This window comes from Mastomys coucha, chromosome X (assembly GCF_008632895.1).
Source record: "Mastomys coucha isolate ucsf_1 chromosome X, UCSF_Mcou_1, whole genome shotgun sequence".
In the NCBI taxonomy this organism is placed as follows: Eukaryota; Metazoa; Chordata; class Mammalia; order Rodentia; family Muridae; genus Mastomys; species Mastomys coucha.
Genome location: NC_045030.1, coordinates 87034622 through 87048487, shown reverse-complemented (window position 1 = coordinate 87048487; position 13866 = coordinate 87034622).

The window sequence follows — 13866 nt, the reverse complement described above, 5'->3', positions numbered from 1 at the left end:
CCAACTTGGCCATCCTCTACTATACACATGCTGCTGGAGCAATCAGTCCCACCATGTATACTCCTTGGCTGGTGGTTTAGTCCCTGGGAGTTCTGAGGGTACTAGTTAGTTCATATTGTTGGAGAAAACACTTTCAATTGGATTAAAATACCACTCCAGGAGATAGTGGCTAGACAGGCCATAGGCTCTAGGGTAGAATCTACTTCTATTATTTTGCTAAATGGATATGGTATTAAGCTGACCAGTAATGAGTTATCATTATACCCATAGATAATACCCTCAACCCTCATCACAGAAGCTTCTAAAATTCTATATGCAGTAGAGGACAGTTAACAACAGAAGCCCACAATTGTTCAAGGTGCATAGAGTAAGACACTTTGGAATGTTCAGACTTAAATGGGACATCTGTATCACACTTCTCCTCCCAAAGCTCAGGGATTATTGCAGTGAGGGAGCAAAAGACTGTAACCGACAGAAGTGGTAGATGACCCCAAGGAAACAGTGTCCTCCAGACACAGGAGAGCAGGTGCACATATGAACTTACAGTCATTTTGAAAACATACACAAGCACTATGTAAGCCCAAGAGAGAACAAACACCAGAATGGAGAGGGCAGATGGACAAGAAATAAAACCCCTAGCTGAGGAAAAGTTGGCAATTGACAGTTGCTCGGAGAGGGAGAGTAAGTTTTCTTTAAAAATATAGTCCTTGGGCTGGTGAGATGGCTCAGCAGGTAAGAGCACTGTCTGCTCTTCGGAAGGTCATGAGTTCAAATCCCAGCAACCACATGGTGGCTCACAACCACACGTAATGAGATCTGACGCCCTCTTCTGGTGCGTCTGACAGTTACAGTGTACTTACATATAATAAATAAGTAAATCTAAAAATAAATAAATAAATAAAAAATATAGTCCTTGGTAGATCAGTCACTCTGTAATAGAAGGTCACACATCCAGGAATATTTGGGCATCACAAACTGGATTTGGTGAGTGTATAAAAAAGAGAACACAATGTTTAGGGGGAATAGAAAGAGAGAAATTGAGCAAGGAGCTGAAAAAGATCAAAACACATTGTATGAATTCTCAAAGAACTAATCAAAAGTACAATGTTTACAATTTATACATAAAGAACAGGTACAGTGAAATGTACTTATAATTTTCACAAATAAGAGTATATAAGTGCTGGAGAGATGGCTCAGCGGTTAAGAGCACTGACTGTTCTTCCAAAGGTCCTGAGTTCAAATCCCAGCAACCACATGGTGGCTCACAACCACCCATAATTAGATCTGACGTCCTCTTCTGGTGTGTCTGAAGACAGTTACAGTGTACTTACATATAATAATAAATAAATCTTTTTTAAATAAAGAGTGTATAAAGGTACAGGTATATACATTCAATAAACCTCTCTGTAATTTATGATAGGCATCTGAAACAAAAGACTAAAGAAATAATCATCTGTGTATTAAAACTTTTTAAGTACATCTGCTTGTACTTTTGCCATCATTATAAGACTAACATGTTTTGGACAATGGTCTGAACCAAGGACAATGAGAAACATATGGAGCTAATTATCAGCATTGATCATCAGAATCTCTAGGTAATACACAGACATGTGGTTATAATTGATTAATGTTTATTTCTCTATGCTACAGAAATTTTGTACTTGTAAACATGTCAACATTATATTACTGATATAATCATTAGATCCACCTTAGATTTAGTATGAACATTTTTAAAATAGAAAGCTTTAATAAATAAACATATAGTGATTCGTGAGGTAATTTGAAGATATCAACACAGTAAAAGATAATTCACAGATTCCTCATGTTAGATGCACCAAATCCACCATGGCTGGAGATCTTGCTAAGAAATCAATGCATCAAAGCTATGGGATAGGGGAATATCAATCAATTCTATACATTGGTTTTCAACACTAGGGCCATACATTGCCTTATCCTGGTTAGATACTAAGTCAAGAATGTTGGGCCAAATGGTGATTGTGAAAGCATATCGGCTCTACAAAATGTGAATAAGGTACTAGGATTACAATATCTTTAAGTTTTAAAGCTTGTATTAAAAGGAAACCATGTTTGGAAAATTATTTCAGTATTGGTAATATTGAGACTTCATTGTCTCTTACTTGCATATTACTACCACCAAACTCTGTTGTATTTATTTCATTTAGAAATGAAATCTATTTCCTTTTCTCACTTCCAGTAATACCATCCTAGTTAAGTCAATAATTGGACTATGAAATGGCAATCCCTTATCATTCTAGTTTCACAGAGTCCTACTTCAAACACTTCCAGATAAAATTTAGAGCAATCACACTAAAAGAAAGTTGGATAATACCCTTTTTTAAATTCTTCCAGTCTCTCATTTGACTTAACATAGAAATTTACTCATGTACCATGATCTACAATCATTCACTGCATGTGCTGACCACAGCTCTTGCCTTCAGCTCTCTTATATTCTGCCTAGGGGTACTGTTCCCATCTGCCATGGGAGCTTTTTTGTACTATTACTTTTATCTTTTTTTTATTTTATGTATATGAGTACACTGTAGCTGTACAGATGGTTGTGAGCCTTCATGTGGTTGTTGGGAATTGAATTTTAGGACCTCTGCTCGCTCCGGTCAATCCTGCTCTCTCTGGCCGGTCCTGCTCCCTCAGTCTCTGCTTGCTCTAGCCCAAAGATTTATTTATTATTATAAATAAGTACACTGTAGCTGTCCTCAGAAGCACCAGAAGAGGGCGTCAGATCTCATTATGGGTGGTTGTGAGCCACCATGTGGTTGCTGGGATTTGAACTCAGGACCTTTGGAAGAGCAGTCAGTGTTCTTACCCTCTGAGCCATTTCACCTGCCCCACTTTTATCTTTAATTCTATTCCTCATTCTCTACTGACTTAGTGGTGGTCAGAATTAAAAGGGCTTCCATAAGCTCATAGGGAGGGGAGGCCTTGGAGGAAGTGTGTCACTGTGGGGTGGGCTTTGAGATTTCAGATGCTCAAGCCAGGCCTAGTGACTCACTGTCTCTTCCTGCTTGCTGCCTGATTATATAGATGGAGAACTCTCACGTTCCTCTCCAGTACCATGTCTACCTAATGACTCTCATGCTTCTGGCAATGACAACAATGCATTAAACTTTTGGACTCTAAACCAGCCCAAATTAAAGGTTTTTCATTGTAAGAATTGTCATGGTCATTTGTCTGTCATAAACTGAACGACATTGGTGTGAAATTTAGGTTAATGTCTTTATAAACTAAACAACAATGAAGAACGACAAAACTTGATCATATATGGAAACATAAAGCATAAAGCCTATCACATAACTGAAAGTACGTATTTTCTGGTGACAAAGTGAATGGGGTTGATATGCAGAGCTTCAAGAGCCAGTATCTACAGCAATAGCATGCAGAACTTTTTAGAAATAATCCTTAACATCACAATAAAAAAGAGAAAAAGGAAAGAAAAAAAAAGTACTTCATCAAGCACAAAGCACAGAGAGTTTTAAAGTCATGAGTTTATAATATCTTATGATCATAACTAGCTAACATTTATATAATGTATATAAGATGAAATTATCTAGGTTAATTTATCACTAAATTAATCTAAGTATAGGAATGAGGATAAATATAGTCAAACTTTTAAATATAAGTAGAAATTGAAATAGGACATATATTAACCCATATATTGGCTCTTCTTATTAATCACCCTTATAAACCTCATTAGCTCTTTTTTAAAGGTTTATTTATTTATTATATGTAAATACACTGTAGCTGTGTTCAGATGCACCAGAAGAGATAAGAGAGCATCAGATCTCATTACAGATGGTGGTGAGCCTTCATATGGTTGTTGGGAATTGAATTTTAGGACCTCGGCTCGCTCAGGTCAATCCTGCCCTCTCCCGTCAGTCCCGCACCCTCAGTCTCTGCTTGCTCTAAGCCAAAGATTTATTTATTATTATAAATAAGTACACTGCAGCTGTCTTCAGAAGCACCAGAAGATGGCGTCAGATCTAATTATGGGTGGTTGTGAGCCACCATGTGGTTGCTGGGATTTGAACTCAGGACCTTCAGCAGACCATTCGGTGCTCTTAACTACTGAGCCATCTCTCCTGCCCCCTCATTAGCTCTTGAATGTACACACATACAAAAAATATTACAAGCACCTAGATCATCTACCTACAGGATTTATGGTTGCTTTGTTTGAGAGAGAGTATAGCTCTATGATCCAGGTTGTCCTCAGCCCTGACTGTGTGGATCCTCCTGCCTCAGGGCCCAAGTATTGGAATTATAGGAGGCTGCCACTGTTTCCAGATTTGTTTTCTTATGTATTTATTTTTTACTCTCTGTGTGTGATGTGTGTGGGGAAGTGTGCATGTACCACAGCGTGAATGTGGAACTCAATGGATAGATTTTTGAGTATGTTTTCTCCTTCTACCATAGATATTGGACAGTTTTGTGTCAATTTGACACAAGATAAAGTCTTCTGAGAAGGGGGAACCCCAATTTAAAAATGCTTCCATACAAAGGTGTTCTAGGCAAGCCTAAAGAGCATTTTCTAAATTAGTGATTGATGTGGGGGAGGTGGTGCCCAGATCGTTGTGGGTTGTGCCAAACCTGGGCTGTTTATCCTGGGTTCTATAAAAAACAGGGTGTGGAAGCCACGGAGAGCAAGCCAGTAAGCAGAAACCCTCCATGACCCGTGCATCAGCACTTGCCTTCAGTTCATATCCTGACTTCCTTTAATGATGTGCGGTGATGTGGAAATGCAAACCAAATAAGCTCTTGCCTCCTAATGTTGCTTTTGGTCATGGTGTTTTATCACAGTAATAGTAGCTCTAACTAAGACAAGTTGTACCAAGATAGTAGGGTACGACTGTGGCAGACCTAACCTTGTTGTTTTTGGAAGGACGGTGAAAGAACTTTAAAACTTTTGGGCTAGAAAGCCATTGAGTGTTCAAAGTTCCGTTAGTTATTCTATGGGAGCTTGGAAGTCAAGAGTGTTGAAAGCATCCAACACACCTTCATGAAAAAGGTCCTAAGAGATATTAGAGATACAAGGGACATACTTAAACACAATAAAGACAATTTATAGCAAGCCTATACCCAACATCAAATTAAATGGAGAGAAACTCAAAGCAATTCCACTAAAATCAGGAACAAGACAAGGTTGTCCACTCTCTCCGTATCTATTCAATATAGTACTTAAAGTTTTAGCTAGAGCAATAAAACAATTAATGGAGATAAAGGGATATAAATTAGGAATGAAGAAGTCAAATTATCCTTCTTTGCAGATATGATAATGTACAGAAGTTACCTTAAAAATTCTATCAGGGAACGTCTACAGCTGATAAACACCTTCAGCAAAGTGGCTGGATACAAAATCAAATAAAAAATCAGTAGCCCTCCTTTATGCAAATGGAAAATGGCTGAGAAAGAAATCACAGAAACAACTCCCTTCACACTAGCCACAAATAATATAAAATATCTTGGGGTCACTCTACTCAGGTAAAGACATTTTATTAGATATTTTCTTTATTTACATTTCAAATGTTATCCTCTTTCCTTGTTTCCCCTCCAAAAACCCCCTATCCTATCCTCCCTCCCCCTGATCACCAATCCACCCTCTCCCACTTCCCTGTCCTGGCATTCACCTACACTGGGGCATCGAGCCTTCACAAGACCAAGGGCCTCTCCTCCCATTGACGTCCCACGAGGCCATCCTCTGCTACATATGCGGCTGAAGCCTTGAGTCCCTCCTTGTGTACTCTTTGGTTGGTAGTTTAGTCCATGGGAGCTCTGGGGGTACTAGTTAGTTCATATTGTTGTTCATCCTAAGGGGCTGCAAACCCTTCAGCTCCTTGGGTCCTTTCTCTAGCTCCTCCATTAGGGACTCTGTGCGCAGTCCAATGGATGGCTGTGAGCCTCTACTTCTGTATTATTCGGATACTGTCAGAGCCTTTCTGGAGACAGCTATATCAGGCTCCTGTCAGCCAGCGCTTGCTGGCATCAGCAATAGTGTCTGCGTTTGGTAACTGTATTTGAGATGGGTCCCTGGGTAGGAGAGTCACTGGATGGCCTTTCCTTCAGGTTCTGTTCCAAACTTTGTCTCTGTATTTCCTCCCATGGGTATTTTGATCCCCATCCTAAAAGGTCAAGTCTTTGAAGAAGGTATCAGAAGATAGAAAGATCTCCCATGCTCATGGATCCATAGGATTAACATAGTAAAAATGGCCATCTTACCAAAACACTCTACAGATGCAGTGCAATCCCCATCAAAATCCCAACACAGTTCTTTAGAGACCTTAAAAAGGCAGTTCTCAACTTTATATGAAAAAAAAAATCCTTGGGATAGCTAAATCAATCTTGACTAATAAAAGAACTGCTGAAGGTATCAGTATCCCTTATTTCAAGTTGTACTACAGAGGTATAGTGATAAAAAACTGCATGATACTGGCATAAAAAAACAGACATGTTGATCAATAGAATTGAAATGAAGACCCAGACATAAATTCACATACCTAAGGCCACCTTTTTTTTTTTTTTTTTTTTTTTTAATAAAGAAGCCAGAAATGCACATTTGGAGAAAACATCTTCAACAAATGGTGCTGGTACAACTAATTATCTGCATGTAGAAAAATGCAAACATATCTCTATTTAATCACCCTACTCAAAACTGAAATCCAAGTTAATCAAACATCTCAACATAAAACAAGGCACACTAAACCCCATAGAAGAGAAAGTGGGGAAACAGCCTTAAATAGATTGGCACAAGAAACAACTTTCTGAACAGAGCACAAATAGTCTAGGCTCTAAGTTCAGCAATTAACAAATGGGACCTCATGAAACCAAAAAGCTTCTGTAAGGCAAAAGACACTGTCAATCAGACAAAGAGGCATCAAAAAAAAAATAATCCAATTTAAAAATGGGGGGAGGGTTACAGATCTAAATAGATAATTCTCAACAGAAGAATATCAAATGGATGAGAAAGAAATGCTTAAAGAAGTGTTTAACATCCTTAGATATTAGGGAAATAGAAATCAAAACCACTTTGAGATTCTGTCTTACACCTGTCAGAATGGTTAAAACCAAAACCACAAGTGACAGCAAATGCTGGTGAGGATGCAGAGCAAGAGGAACACTCCTCTATTGCTGGAGGGAGTGCAAATTTGTACAACTTCTATGGAAATCACTATAGTATTTCCTCAGAAAACTGGGAATTGATCTATCATAAGACCCAGCTATACCGCTCTTGGTCATGTAAGTAACTTTCTTTTTTTTTGTTTGTTTTTTTTGTCTGTTTATTTATTTTAAGATTTATTTATTTCATGTGTGTGAGTTCACTGTCACTTTCTTCAGACATACCAGAAAAGGGCATCAGATCTACATTACAGATGGTTGTAAGTCACCGTGTGGTTGCTGGGAATTGAACTCAAGACCTCTAGAAGAACAAACAGTCAGTGCTCTTTACTGCTGAGCCATCTCTCCAGCCCATAAAGTAACTTTTATTTGCCTGCAGTAAATGTAAACTTGGAGGTTTACTGCCTCCATCTGCTAGCCTAGACCTAGTCTTGGATTCTTTCAGCCTCTGTACATTCTTATCTAGGCCTAGAATATTTTCAGCCTCTGAGATTTACTGCTGAATAAACTCACCCTTTCTAGCTCATTTATTAATTGTTGATCTTAGTGCTTGTGTGTGTTCAGAAAGCCTTTTCCTGTGCCAATGCATTGAAGTCTATTCCCCACTTTCTCTAGTACTAGGTTCAATTTGTATGATTTTATGTTGAGGTTTTTGATACACTTTGAGTTGAGTTTTGTGCAAGGTGATAAGTATGTTTCAATTTGCATTCTTCTTTTCCAGTCTATCAAATAGACAGTAAGGCAAATTATTTTTTATTATATGTAGAACTTTTTAAAGATAAATATAGAAATGGGACAGATTCATTTATAATTGATCAGTGGCTGTGATTTTGCTGTTATTCAAATTTTTCTTTTGTTTTGCCACCAAGCAGGCATGTGAATTTTTTTTCTATCCAGGAAATTGCTCTATAACCATTCCTAATACCCCAAACAAAATTAAAATGGTATTCCAGTCAGTTCTTATTTCAACACACAATGTTTTAAATAAGTCCTCAATGCAGGCCATACTTAAATCAATTTGTTCTTTTCAGAAATGTTAACATTGCTTCGAAGCTATTAACAAGATTAGAATCTATTGGGGAAACATGCTGGAGAAGTAATCTGCTGAGATGCTTAAAATGCTTATTGCTAGGCATGAGGATCCAGGCTCCTATTTTTTCCTGATTGCAATACATTTCTCTACCATGGACATATTTCAAAATTGGGATGAGAGAAAGATATTAAATGTAAAACATCTATTGGAAAAGTCATATAAAACCCAGTCCATTTCTCAGGGCAATCATTTGGATGTCGATAAGCAGCAGATAATTTCCCAACATGTTTTGTTTACAGTTATCTCCCCCCACAGTTCAGAGGAAAGAAATATTAAAATATATTTAATGTATAAACAAATAATTGGTAAATATGTACAAAGAATTTAAAGTATACCTTTTCATTTTTATTGGGGCATAATATTAATAGCATCTGCATTTTCCATAGAACATAACCAGCAGGTTGCTGGGCCATATAGTTTCAGAAAACATGTACTTTGTATATTATATATATACATATATATAAAATCTTTATATTATATATTAAATTATATATTATATATAGTCTTTATATATATAAAGACTAAGTGGCATGCTATGTTTAATAGGAATTTAGTAAATATAACAGAAGCAAAGCCTTGTAAAGTGCTAGATGACTTGGTATTGTTCTTTATGCACTTTGAAAAAGACTGGACACCATATGAGACAGAAATGAGCCTTCACAATTGAAGTCCTTTGAGACATACTATTGTAAAAGCCACTAGACACATGAGTGAGGCTATACCAGATAATTTTGTTTAAATAGTGTGTGCAATAATTTCAGAAATTAGATGAGATAGCCTAGACCAGAGCTGCCTACAATAAATTATATACTCAAGAGAACCAGTGTGTGTTTACTGTTCTAAGCCATTAAATTACTCAGCCATGTATTGTTTTAAAAAAGCTATGCTATGAGCATATGTGAATTTGTTTTTTCTTCCTCTGAAACCTTCATATCTCCTATTAGACAGCACAGAAAGGCTACAATTCCTATTATTTTTCAAACTGATAAATGGGATATTTTTAATCATAATAACTAAATGTAAATGACTGTACCATATGCATGTGTGATTTATATTCACTTACATATACTTAGTAATAAGAGAAAAGCTGCATTATCAATTTCTTCAGAAAGGAAGAATGATGCGATTTCATTTGTAGACAAATGAACACAACTGGAGATAATCACATTAAGTTAATTAAGCCAGTCTCAGAACAATACACATTATGCATTTTCTCTCATTTATGGTTCCTATGTTTTATATAGTTAGATAAAATCATTCATGAATATATAAAAGGAAAGTTGAAATTAAATTGGAAGGGAGAAAGGAGGACAAATGGAAACAAACGGGGGAAGAAAAAGAGGATAGAAATAGTGAAGAAGATGTCTCAAAAAGTAAGCCAGTAGTGAAAGAAAAGAGATGACAGATGATTGTAGCCGTTTAGGAAAGAAGCCTGATATGGCTACATTGATGCAAAGAATGTTCCTGAATCAAAGCCTGTTGTCAAAGCTGAGTGGTCAACAATGACTGAAAAGAGGTAGAGGATCAAAGCTAAGGAATTAATGGGGAACCAATCATTTGACAAATACATGGAAGGATAAATAATGTAACTATTTCATAACTGCTCTTTGCCAATCAGTTTTCATGGTCTGACTGCTTTACTCTATTGTTCTGTTTTGTTTTCAAAACAGAATTTCATGTGCCCCAGAATGACATGGAGCTCACTATGTAGCTAACAATGCCATTAGAAAAGGTGAGAAATAATAATGAACAGTGAAGCTAGATTTTGGAACCAAGCCTGTGTGACAACTATTGGGTGACAGGGTGGTGCCTTCATGAGAAGTTACGTAGAGCTTGAAAGCTACTGCATTACAGGCACTGAACAACATTCAGGTGTGATGTTTTGCAACTAAAAATATTGACTATCCAGGGTCCTGTTAGAGGAAAGATAAACCATTTACACAATGGAATACTATTCAGCTATTAAAAACTACATCATGATTTTGAGACAAATGGATGGGACCCAAAAGGACATGCATGGTATGTGTGTAGTCACTGATATGTGGGTATTGGCCAAAAAGTACAGATACCTATAGTATACAACCCAGAGACCATAAGCAGTGTAACAGAAAGACCCAAGAAAGGATGCTTCAATCCCAGTTAGAAAGAGGAATAAAATAATCATGGGAGGCAGAGGGAGGAAGAGATCTATGTGGGAAAGAGGGGGAGAGAAAAGGGAACAGGATCAGATACAGGGAGGAGTACAGGAGAGAAACTCAGAGGACCAGGAGAATGAGTGGAAATATGCAGCCTCAGGGGTGGGAGGTGGGGAGACCTTCTAGAAAGTACCAGAGACCTGGGAGGTGAGAGACTCTAAGGACTCAATGGGGATGATCTTAGCTAAAATGTCCAATAATGGGGAGAGTGAACTCAAAGAGTCACCTCCAATAGACAGACAGGGCCTCAAGTGGAGGGACAGGGTTACCAACCCACAGTCAAAATTTCTGACCCAGAACTGTTCCTGTCTAAAAGACTGCAGGGAGAAAAATGGAGAAGAGACTGAAAACGGGAGTCTAGCATGGCTGTCCTCTGAGAGGTTCTACCAGCAGTTGACTGAGAAACACAGATATCCATATCCAACCATTGGACTAAAGTCAGGGATCATTATGGTTGAATTAGAGAGGAAGGATTGAAGTAGATGAAGGGGAGGGTGACCCCATAAGAAGACTAGCAATTTCCACTAGCCCAGACCCCTGGGAGCTCCCAGAGATTGAGCCAACAACCAAGCAGCATACACGGGCTGGTCCAAGGCCCCCTGGCACATAGATAGAAGAAGACTGCTGGTTTGGCCTCAGTGGAAGAAAATGTGTCTAATCCTCTAGAGACTTGAGGCCCCAGTGGAGGGGGAGGCTTGTTGGAGGGGCACCTTCTCAGAGGCAAGGGGAAGTGGGATAAGCACTGTGGGAAGAGGTGTGGGGGGCAATGCCTGGAATGTGAATAAATAAAATATTTTTTAAAAATCATATAGCAAACAACAACAAAGAAATGCTCAACATTCTTAGTCATCCAGGAAGTGCAAATCAAAAGGGCCCTGAGACTCTACCTTAAACAAATCAGAATGGCTAAGATAAAAATCTCAAGCAATAGTACATGCTGGCAGGGGTGTGGAGAAAGGATCTCATTATGTAGTCCAGGATGACCTTTAACTCATGATATCTCTATTTCAGTCTGTGGAGTGTTGATATTACAGACCAGCACCATCTTCCATTATAGGCCTGGCTAGCTTTCTTTTCTTTGCTATTCTCCACCCCAACACACTAGCCTCATGATGATAGCCAAGTATTATACCAATATGATAGTCATAGCATATAATTCCTTTGTTTGAAATACAAAACAAGCAAAACTATTTATTTATTTATTTATTTATTTATTTATTTATTTATTTAATATATATGAGTATACTATAGCTGTCTTCAGACACACCAGAATAAGGCAGACTCCATTACAGCTGGTTGTGAGCCACCATGTGGTTGCTGGGATTTGAATTCAGGACCTTCGGAAGAGCAGTCAGTACTCTTACCCACTGAGCCATCTCTCCAGCCCCAAGCAAAACTAATTTATGATACATAAGTTATTGTGTATAGAGAAATAACTTTCACATGTACCATGAACACTAGTCAGTAGGTATGAAGACTCTAGTCAGGCACCAGCTTGACTTCTCTATGTTCAGTGAGTTGTGTAGATGTTGTGTTCAGCAATTGGGCCTTGCCTTCACTTTGTGGAGAACAACCTTTTGGCAATAGCCTGGGTTGGTTCCAGGTTTCCATGGGACCTCTTTGGCCAATAATTTAATTAGATGTAACCCATTCCCAGTACTAGAAACTTTATTTGGTGACAAAAGAGGGCCAATTGGGGCTCTGTTTCCCCTAATGTGTGTGTGTGTGTGTGTGTGTGTGTGTGTGTGTGTGTGTGTGTAGGCAAACCTGTAGAGTATTTTTTAAATTAGTGATCAATGGGGGAGGGCTTAAAAGATTATGGGTGGTGCTATCCCTAAGTTGGTGGTCCTTTGTTCTATAAGAAATCAGGCTAAATAAGCCATAGGGAGCAAGCCATTAAGCAGCACCCCACCATTGCCTCTGTATCAGCTTCTGCCTCTAGGTTCCTGCCCTGCTTGAGTTCCTGTCCTGACTTCCTTCAACAACCATGTGGAAGTGGAAGCTGAATAAACCCCTTACTCCCCAAGTTGCTTTTTGGTCATGGTATTTTATCACAACAATAGTAACCCTAACTAAGACAAGTTGTATAGCTGGGTCTTCAGGTAAATAGATTCCTATCCTTTGAAGGAAATGTCATGCTGCTTTCCGTAGTAACTGTACAAGGTTGCACTTCCACCAACAATGAATGAGAGTCCCCTTACTCTTCCACATACTTACCAGCATGAGCTGCCCTTTCTTTTTTCTTTTCTTTTCATTCTCTCTCTCTTTCTTCATTTTTTAGACATTGTGACAGCTTAAGGATGAAATCTCAAATAGTTCTTATTTGCTTTTCTCTAATGGCTAAGGCTGTTGAACATTTCTTTAAATGTTTCTCCGGTAGAGCTGGAGTTGTAGATAGATTTTGGTTAAATTTGGATTTATTATGGAATATCTCATTTTCCTCATCTATTTTGATCAAAAGACTTATTGGCTATAGTAGTCTGGGCTGACATTTATGGTCTCTTAGATTCTGCAGCACATCTGTCCAGGCCTTTCTGCATTTTTAGTCTTCATTAAAACATAAATTATTATTCTCATAGGTCTACTTTTATATTTTATTTGGCCTTTTCTCTTTGCAACTTTTAAGATTATTTCTTTGTTCTGTAAATTAACTGTTTTGATTATTATGTACCAACAGGATGTTCTTTTCTGTTTTTCTTTAGTTGGTGTTCTGTATGTTCTTATACATGGAAAGGTATCTCCTTCTTTAGGTTTGGGAAATTTTCTGCTATGATTTTGTTGAAAATATTTTTCTGTGCCACTGACCTGGATTTCTTCTTCCTCTGTCCCTATTATTCTTATATTTGGTCTTTTTATAGTGTTCCAGATTTCCTGTATGTTCTGGGCCAGTATGCTTTTTTAGATTTAACATTTTCTTTGATCAAGATACCATTTTTTCTAATATGTCTTCAATGCCTGAGATTCTCTCTTCCATCTCTTGTATTCTATTGGTGAGGCCTTTTGAGATTTGTTTAAATTCCTAAATCTTTCATTTCCAAATTTCCCTCAGTTTTGGGCTACTTTATTGATTCTATTCCACTTTCTGGTCTAGAACCATTTTATTCATTCCCTCCCATGTTTGTGTTTTCATAGAGTTCTTTAATGGCTTTATTCATTTTGTCTTTAAAGACCTCATGATGGTTTGCATATGCTCGGCCCAGGGAGTGGCACTATTCCAAGGTGTGGCCCTGTTGGAGTAGGTGTGTCTCTGTGAGCATGAGCTTTAAGACCCTCACCCTAGCTGCCTGGAAGTCAGTATTCTGTTAGTAGCCTTTAGATGAAGATGTAGAACTCTCAGCTCTTCCTTCACCATGCCTGCCTGGATGCAGCCATGTTCCTGCCTTGATGATAATGGACTGAACTTCTGAACTTGTAAGCCAGCCCCAATTAAATGTT